The following is a 9053-nucleotide window of genomic DNA, read 5'->3' on the forward strand; positions in this document are numbered from 1 at the left end:
CTGCTTGAATCAATAAATAACTTTTTTCTCCAGCTATAGCTGTGCAAGTAGGATAATATATCACACCCTTCACTATTGTTAACAAAACAGGGAAATTCTCAGAAACCATCAGTGTTCATATTCTTTCTGTTTAGTAGTCTTGGTGGTTGGTTGCTTGATTTTAGAGAATGAGTCAAATGCTACCAGACATAATATCAGTTCTTATTAAAAATGATATCTTGATCTCAACCTTATTTTTTAATTTAAATTTAGCCTTTTCTAAGCTAGTTCTTTCTCATTAGGAATGCAGGTCTAAATTGTCTATAATATTTTATAAAAATTCAGATCTTTGGGTTCTTATCCAGACTTACTGAATCACTTTTGATATTTTCTTGGTGTATTCTCTCTCTTTTTTTTTTGTTATGTTCTTGATAATTTATATTTTTAATGCTTCAGGATTATTTTACATTATATGTCAACAATTTTCCTCTCCATTGAAATATTCATTGACTTTGAAAATACATTTAATCATTGCCCTTAATGATATCTTGTCAAATTTTGAGGAAGTCACTATTTTACCTTATTTTGCATGCTACAGAAACACCCATTTCCTTGTCATTTGCATTATTTTTGTTGTGAAGATTTTTCATAGTGTCCACAAAAAAATTATCAGTGATTAATTAGCAATGACTGTTTAACATCTGCCATTTACACATGGATTTTATCTTACTCTGATGCTGACCAAAGGCCCTGCAATCAACTACAGACCAGAGTTTCTTTCTTCATCAAAGAAAGACCATGTCAAAGCCCTGTGAAAAGGTACGTTAAACCAAGACATTTCAAAGAATAGATTCTGGATATACACTCCTGATGTTACTGCTTAGACAGCATTCAGATCATGCCACTATGCTGTCAGGATTTCCAACTCTCTTTAGAGTTAGTGTTAACCCAAGATCCAAGAATCAGTCACAGAGTCTAATGAACTGATGAAGGCAATTTGATTATGTAATTTATTTGGAATAGTTTTGGCATTGTTTTAATGTTCTATATTCTGAATATATAAGAAAGTTCTTTCTCTTTCTTTTTAAGCTATCTCCATCCCAATACTATTTAATAGATCTTGCTTTTGAAACTGAAACGAAACATTTACAATTTATATGTGACTAGGCTACAGTCCATGGGGTCACGAAGAGTTGGACACTTACTGAGCGACTTCACTTTCACTTTTCACTTTCATGCATTGGAGAAGGAAATGGCAACCCACTCCAGTGTTCTTGCCTGGAGAATCCCAGGGACGGGGGAGCCTGGTGGGCTGCTGTCTATGGGGTCACCCAGAGTCAGACACGACTGAAGCGACTTAGCAGCAGCAGACAAACCCTACAGCTAGCATCATGTTTAATGGTGAGAAACTTGAAGCTTTCCACTAAGATAGGTACAAGACAAGGATGTCTCCTTTCATTCCTAGATGAACATCATGCTGCTGCTGCTGCTGCTAAGTTGCTTCAGTCCTGTCTGACTCTGTGCGACCCCATAGACGGCAGCCCAACAGGCTCCCCCGTCCCTGGGATTCTCCAGGCAAGAACAGTGGAGTGGGTTGCCATTTCCTTCTCCAATGCATGAAAGTGAAAAGTGAAAGTGAAGTTGCTCAGTTGTGTCTGACTTTTAGCGACCCCTTGGACTGCAGCCCACCAGGCTCCTCCATTCATGGGATTTTCCAGGCAAGAGTACTGGAATGGGGTGCCATTGCCTTCTCTAGCACCAAAAATAAAAGAATAAATAATTAGATATACATCTAACAAAATATGTTTAAAATCTGTAGTGGAAAAACTGCAGAATTCTGATGAACAGAATTTAAAAACAGGTACTCTATGTCCATGGACAGGAAGACTAAGTATTGTCAAAGTGTTCATTTTTCCCAATTTTATCTATAAATTGAACGAAATCCTTAACAAGATCCCAGAAAGTTAATTTACCAATATTGATAAACTGATTCTAAATTTTATAGAGAGAGGAGGAAGACCCAGAAAGACCAACACAATATTGAAGGAGGATAACAAAGTTGGAGGACAGAAACTGCTTGACTTCAAGACTTACAATAAAGCTGAAGTAATAAAAATAGTTTGGTACTGATGAAAAGAAAGACAAATAGGTATGGAACAGAAGAGAGAAAGCAAAAATATGCCAAAAATATTGTCTGCTGATCTTTGACAAAGGAGCAAAGGCAATATAATGGAACAAAATTTCTTGCACAAATGGTGCTAAAACAAATGGACATCAACAGGCAAAAAAAAAAAAAAAATAATATATCTAGGCACAGACCTTGCATCCTTCCCCCAAATTAACTCAAGTTGGATCATAGATCTAAATGTAAATGCAAAACTACAAAACTCCTAGAAGTTAAGAGAAAACCTAGATAATCTGGGTATTGTGATCCTTTTTACCAAAAATGTAAATCATGAAGTAAAATAATTGATAAGCTGCTGCTGCTCAGTAGTATCTGATTCTTTGTGACCCCAGGGACTACAGCCCATCAGGCTGCTCTGTCCATGGGATTTCCAAGACAAGAATATTGGTGTGGGTTGCCATATTCTCCTCCAGCAGATTTTCCCAACCCAGGATTGAACCACTCAACCACCTGGGAAACCCATTAAATGGGATGCATAGAGATCATGTTTAGCTAGGATTGGTACTCCCACATCCTAAAAAAAAGTATAGAGAGAAGCCATTGGAGGTCATGTGGGATTTCAACAATATGTACAAATTAGGTACATTCATAGGTTGAGATCTTCATACAAGGACCTTGCTAACTATGGAGGCAAACATGAAAGTTTATTCAAGGGTCTGTTGGTTTTTCTTGTCTGTTATTGTTTAATCACTAAGTCGTGTCTGACTCTTTTGTGACCCTGTGAACTATAGCCCACCCACCAGGCTCCTCTGTACATGGAATTTTTCAGGCAAGAATACGGGAGTGGGTGGCCAATTTCCTTCACCAATTGATAAGGTGGATATCATCAAAATTAATTTCTTTTTTTTTTTTCCTGCCAGACATTGTCAAGAGCATGAGACAAGCCACACTGGGATAAAATATTTGCAAAAGACATATCCAATAAAGGGCTTCCCTGGTAGCTCAGATGGTAAAGAATGTGGCTTCAATGCAGGAGACCTGGGTCAGGAAGATCCCCTGAAGAAGGGAATGGCAACCCACTCCAGTATTCTTGCCTGGAGAATCCCACAGACAGACCATGGGGTCGCAAAGAGTCGGATGGCTGAGCAGTTTTCACTATCCAATAAAAGACTGTTATTCAAAATAACACTTAAAATCCAGCAATAATAAGACAAATAACTAAAAATAAATAAAGAGCCAAAAATTTTAACACACACTTTATCAAATACATACACAGACGGAAAATAAATAAGTGAAAAGACGTTCCACATTATACATCATCAGGCATATGCAAATTAAAGATTCTCAGACTTGTAGATGGAAGAGAGATTACTTCCTGGCAAGTAAGGATCTTAAGAACATTTTTGAGATTTCAAGAAAGGAGAGATTTATACAAATTATAAACCCTGCAGGTGAAATCTGAAGTCTATTGAGCTTGGCTTCCTAGTTTTGTGAAAGCAAATAGAGGTTTTTAAAAGTCAAACATGAGAGCCCTTATGAAAACATTCAGTATAGCAAATATAAGGCACACAGGTAAATTAATACTCTTGCTGCATCTATTTAAATATGCAGTACATGCATAATAAAGCCTTATTTATTTTGCAATCAAGAATAATATTTGTTTGGAATTATTTTGGTTTTAAAAAAAGAGGAAATACTGTTAAGACAGAATAAACAAAAAAGTAGCTGGGGAGAGCAGAGGGGGTAGTTTGGAGCTATCTGATTACTCAGTTGCCTTTGAGCTATTTTACAATGGTGTGAATTGTAGACAACCAATAGCAATACAAAATAATTCTCGTTTATACACATGCAAATGACAGAGGAGCTTCAATTGACACTTCTCTTCACAAGAGGAAAGCCTCTCTTACATCCACGTGTGAATTTATTTCAACACAACTGTTCTTCTCATTTAAAATGTAATCATCTACGTCCATTTATTACTTGTGTATCAGTCAGTGAGTTGGAGTGTTTTTCCTTCCCGTTTTCTCCTTCTATTTGTGTTAGATGTGTTATTTGATACCTCAGAACTTACGCAGTTTACTGTTATTATTACTTGTCCTAAACTTTTTTTTACTCTTACATTTGTAAGATTATGTATTCAAAGTTTATCACAAATTATTTACCAAAAATTCTTCAGTCAGCTCTTGCTTGGATAAAGTTTATTCTCTCATAGATTCCCCAGGAATTGCTCATTTGTTACTCCTGAGTTGTCCCATGATTAAATAATGACTTTTGTATTTAGTATTGAATTTTGAAAAGCTCCTTGACTGAATATAAAATCACAGCTCACACATCCTTCTCGTCACTCTCTTGAAAGTATTGTTCCATTGTTGTTATTATCTGTTCTTTATGAAAATGTTTATCTCAGATTAATATTGTTTAAATTATAAGTGAACTCTATTAATTTGCCTGGGTGTTTGGAAAAGGAAATACATATCTTTATATTTAAAAGAAAAAAAAATCTACCAATATATGCTCTTATCAAGGGAGAGAAAAAAGATAGTTTTCAAACATTATTTAGTTTTCTTTTTAGGAGTGCCAATTATATAATGATGAATATCTGCCTTCTCAATGACTTTCTCACAGATAACCTTTACCTATTTATTTTGTTTTTGTAAAACTCTCTACCTTTTGTATATTTGCTATGTGCTTAATGTGCTTAGCCACTCAGTAGTGTCCGACTCTTGCATCCCCATAGACTGTAGCCTGCCAGGTTCCTCTGTCCATGGGATTCTCCAGCCAAGAATACTGGAATGGGCTTCCATTTACTACTCTAGGGGATCTTCCCGACCCAAGGATCAAACCCAGGTCTCCTGCATTGCTGTCAGACTCTTTACCAACTGAGCTACGGGGTATATTTGCAATTATATCTAATTATCTTTAACTTCTTGTATTAATTTTTTGAAATTTTTATTGGAGTATAGTTGCTTTATAATGTTGTGTCAGTTTCTGCTGTACAGGAAAGTAAATTGGTTATAGGTATGCATATATCCACTCTTTTTTAGATTTCCTTCCCATTTAGATCACCACAGATCACTGATTAGAGTTCCCAGTGCTAAACTTAGGTTCTCACTTGGTATCTATTTTATGCATATAAAAGTGTTAGTTGCTAAGTCGTGTCTGACTCTGTGACCCCATGGACTTTTGCCCACCACAGCCCTTTGTCCATGGAATTCTCCAGGCAAGAATATTGGAATGGGTGGCCATTTCTTTCTCAAGGTAATCTTCCTGACACAGGAATTGAACCTGGGTCTCCCACATTGCAGATAGATCCTTTACCATCTGAGTCACCAGGGAAGCCCATTTTATATATATCTATGTATATATATATATATGTCAGTCTCTCAATTCATCCTACCCTCCTGTTGTACTTAGTTTTAATTCTTGAGAGAACTTTTGTCTTTTTCTTCAGTTCTTTAAATTTAATAAATTTATTCATCAATTCCAAGTTTTTGTTCATTTGTCTATAAATTTGAATTTCAAATTAGAATTATTCTCTACCTACAAATGCTAATTTTAGTAGCATTTATTCACGATCAGTATTAGGTTTTTGAGGAGGATTACTTCATTAACTCAGACTTTATTTTTTTGGGCTCCAGAATCACTGCAGATAGTGATTGCAGCCATGAAATTAAAAGACACTTGCTCCTTGGAAGAAAAGTTATGACCAACCTAGATAGCATATTGAAAAGCAGAGACATTACTTTGCCAACAAAAGTCTGTCTACTCAAGGCTATGGTTTTCCCAGTGGTCATGTATGGATGTGAGAGTTGAACTGTGAAGAAAGCTGAGCGTCGAAGAATTGATGCTTTTGAACTGTGGTGTTGGAGAAGACTCTTGCGAGTCCCTTGGACTGCAAGGAGATCCAACCAGTCCATTCTGAAGGAGATCAGCCCTGGGTGTTCTTTGGAAGGAATGATGCTAAAGCTGAAACTCCAGTACTCTGGCTACCTCATGCGAAGAGTTGACTCATTGGAAAAGACTCTTATGCTTGGAGGGATTGGGGGCAGGAGGAGAAGGGGACGACAGAGGATAAGATGGCTTGATGGCATCACTGACTCGATGGAAGTGAGTTTGAGTGAACTCGGGGAGATGGTGATGGACAGGGAGGCCTGGCATGCTGCGATTCAAGGGGTCGCAAAGAGTCGGACACAACTGAGCAACTGAACTGAACTGAACTTCATTAACTGAATTATTTTAATTTAAATTTTCATTTAAGACTAGAATATATGGTTAATGCCTGGTTTTTTCTCCTGTTTATTTTGAAATATCGGAGTTTTCCTAGGTCATCAAAACACTTGTCTGTGTAAAAGGCTTGGGGGTTTGGGAGGATTTCTATATTTCAAAGTTTCAAAGTACTTTTTTTTTTTTTTAATTTATGGACAAGACGTGCAAAATGCAAAGGCTTTGGGGATACTTGATTTTAAGGTTCTCTTTTTGCTTCTTTTCATTCTTATTTTTTGGTGGTTAATGGACCTTTATTGTTCTTAATATGGTAGCCTCTTCTAGTTTACTTGGCAAAAGTCTGAGAAATTACTTTTCCATGACTAAATAATAGGTAAACTTTAACAGGCAGTTAGAGATGATAACCTTTAAGATCAAGAAAGGTAAATTGACTCATTACTTAAGAAATGACAAATCCAGGGGCTTCGTAGGTGGCTCAGTAGTAAAGAATCTGTGGGCCAATGCAGGAGACATGGTTCAAGCCATGATCAGAGAAGATCCCACATATCTTGGAGTAACTAAGCCTATGTGCCACAACTATTGAGCCTGTGCTCTAGAGCCCAGGAGCCACAACTACTGAGCCCATGTGCTGCAACTGCTGAAGCCCACTTGCCTTACAGCATGTCATCTGCAACAAGAGAAACCACCACAATGAAAAGTCCATGCATCGCAGCTACGAAATATCTCCCGCTCACTGCAACTAGAGAAAGTCCAAGCAGCAACGAAGTCTCAGCACAGCCAAAAATAAATAAATAAATGACAGATCTAAACATAACTGTAAGTGATGCCCAGGATTGCTTTTTTTTGGACTTTAATAAACATTTGTGTTTTGTCTTTTACTTATACCAAGTCTTCAAAAGGTGCTCCTCAGAAAGAGGAGCCTCTCTCAAAGTAGAACTGTTTCAGGAAAAGAGGGTGTGAGAAGACGGTCCTTGTCCCAGTTCTCAGATGTGTCCCTGGGATGGCCACCAAGTGAGGGTCCTGACTCTGCACAGGAATTAATTCACCAGCAGCCATAGTAAAGCAAAAGCAGGTTTATTTAAAGAGATAGACACTCAGAGAGTGGATCTTCTCAGAAAGCAAAAGGCCACGGGCTGCAGGGTTGTCAGTTTTTATGGACTGGGTACTTTCATAGGCTAACAACTGGAGGATTATTCCAACTATTTTGGTTAAGTGGCGGGGATTTCCACTTTTCACTTTTTGGCCTTTTATGATCGTGGCATCTGTGGGTGTGTTATTTAGCATATGCTAATGTATTACAATGAATGCATAATAAGGCTCAAGGACTACTGGGAGTTGAATCTTCTGCCATTTTGAGCCTAGCGAGTTCTAAGCAGTTTGTGTTCTGTTCTTCTTAAGGGGTGGATGTTTCATTCTTTTAACAGTTATACTCTGCCCTCTTTTTTCCTGCCTCCAAAGCAGTGCCTTCCCAAGGCTCTTCCTCTGCTTCTGTACATTTTAAAACTCTTTCCAATTTAAATTTATTTATTTTAATTGGAGGCTAATTACTTTACAATATTGTATTGTGTGATACCTACATCAAAAATAAAAAAATTAAAATAAAAAATAAAATTCTTTCTGTTTGATTTCCGTCATGGCAGTGTTCAAATGAGACTTTCTTCAGTTAGGTGAGTGCCTTGCTTTCTGGCAATGATTTTGTGTTTCCTAACTTTGTACCCAATCCTGGTTTTCACTCAACTTTCACTGAACTTCCAACTGATGCTGCTTATTTCAGGTATTTCTTGCAAACTTTGTATGTAAATTGAGATTTTTAAGCTTGTTTTATTACTCCCTATGTTGTAGCCAGGGGTATGACATGGCCTTATTTGTTGTACTTATTTGCTTTTTTTTTTTTTGCTTATCTGCATAATTGTCAGAGAAGATGTGCAAAATAGACATGTAAGATGCTACAATTATTTTATAGAAATTTCCATGTTAAATGCTAATAATATTGATAAATTTCAGTATCAGTATAAGATTGCCCATAATTTTCAACTTTGTCTTATGTAGAGGCATCTTATTGAGAAAATAATTATTTTAACATATGTAAGTTTAGTCTTATGGCTATTTCAGGTAATGGGCCAATTATAATTACTTATTTGATAAAGAAAATAAACATCTTACTTATTACTGAAAATAAAATGAAGCACATTTGTAAGAGAAAGATTTCAATATATAGCTTCTGTCTTCTTAGTTGGAGAAGGCAATGGCAAGCCACTCCAGTACTCTTGCCTAGAAAATCCCAGGGATGGAGGAGCCTGGTGGGCTGCAGTCCATGGGGTCCCTACTAGTGGGTAGCAACTGAGTGACTTCACTTCACTTTTCACTTTCATGCAATGGAGAAGGAAATGGCAACCCACTCCAGCATTCTTGACTGGAGAATCCCAGGGAGGGCAGAGCCTGGTGGGCTGCTGTCTATGCGGTCGCACAGAGTTGGACACGACTGAAGCGACTTAGCAGCAGCAGTAGCAGCAGCAGACTTCTTAGTAAGTATAGCTAATATCAGTTCAGTTCAGTTGTTCAGTCGTGTCCGACTCTGTGCGACCCCAAGAATCGCAGCACGCCAGGCGTCCCTGTCCATCACCAACTCCCGGAGTTCACTCAGACTCACGTCCATCGAGTCAGTGATGCCATCCAGCCATCTCATCCTCTGTTGTCCCCTTCTCCTCTGCCCCCAATCCCTCTC

At 37.6% G+C, this 9053-nt stretch overlaps 1 long non-coding RNA gene across 1 annotated transcript; it reads left to right on the forward strand.

Annotated features, from left to right (window-relative positions):
- Nucleotides 1-211: 211 nt before the first annotated feature.
- On the forward strand, nucleotides 212-2095 carry LOC123330064. The gene is made up of 2 exons (XR_006545772.2): nucleotides 212-798; nucleotides 1985-2095. It is a non-coding gene; the product is annotated as an uncharacterized LOC123330064 (long non-coding RNA).
- The last annotated feature ends 6958 nt before the right edge of the window (nucleotides 2096-9053 follow it).

Source organism: Bubalus bubalis, chromosome 17 (genome assembly GCF_019923935.1).
Source record: "Bubalus bubalis isolate 160015118507 breed Murrah chromosome 17, NDDB_SH_1, whole genome shotgun sequence".
NCBI classification, from domain to species: Eukaryota; Metazoa; Chordata; class Mammalia; order Artiodactyla; family Bovidae; genus Bubalus; species Bubalus bubalis.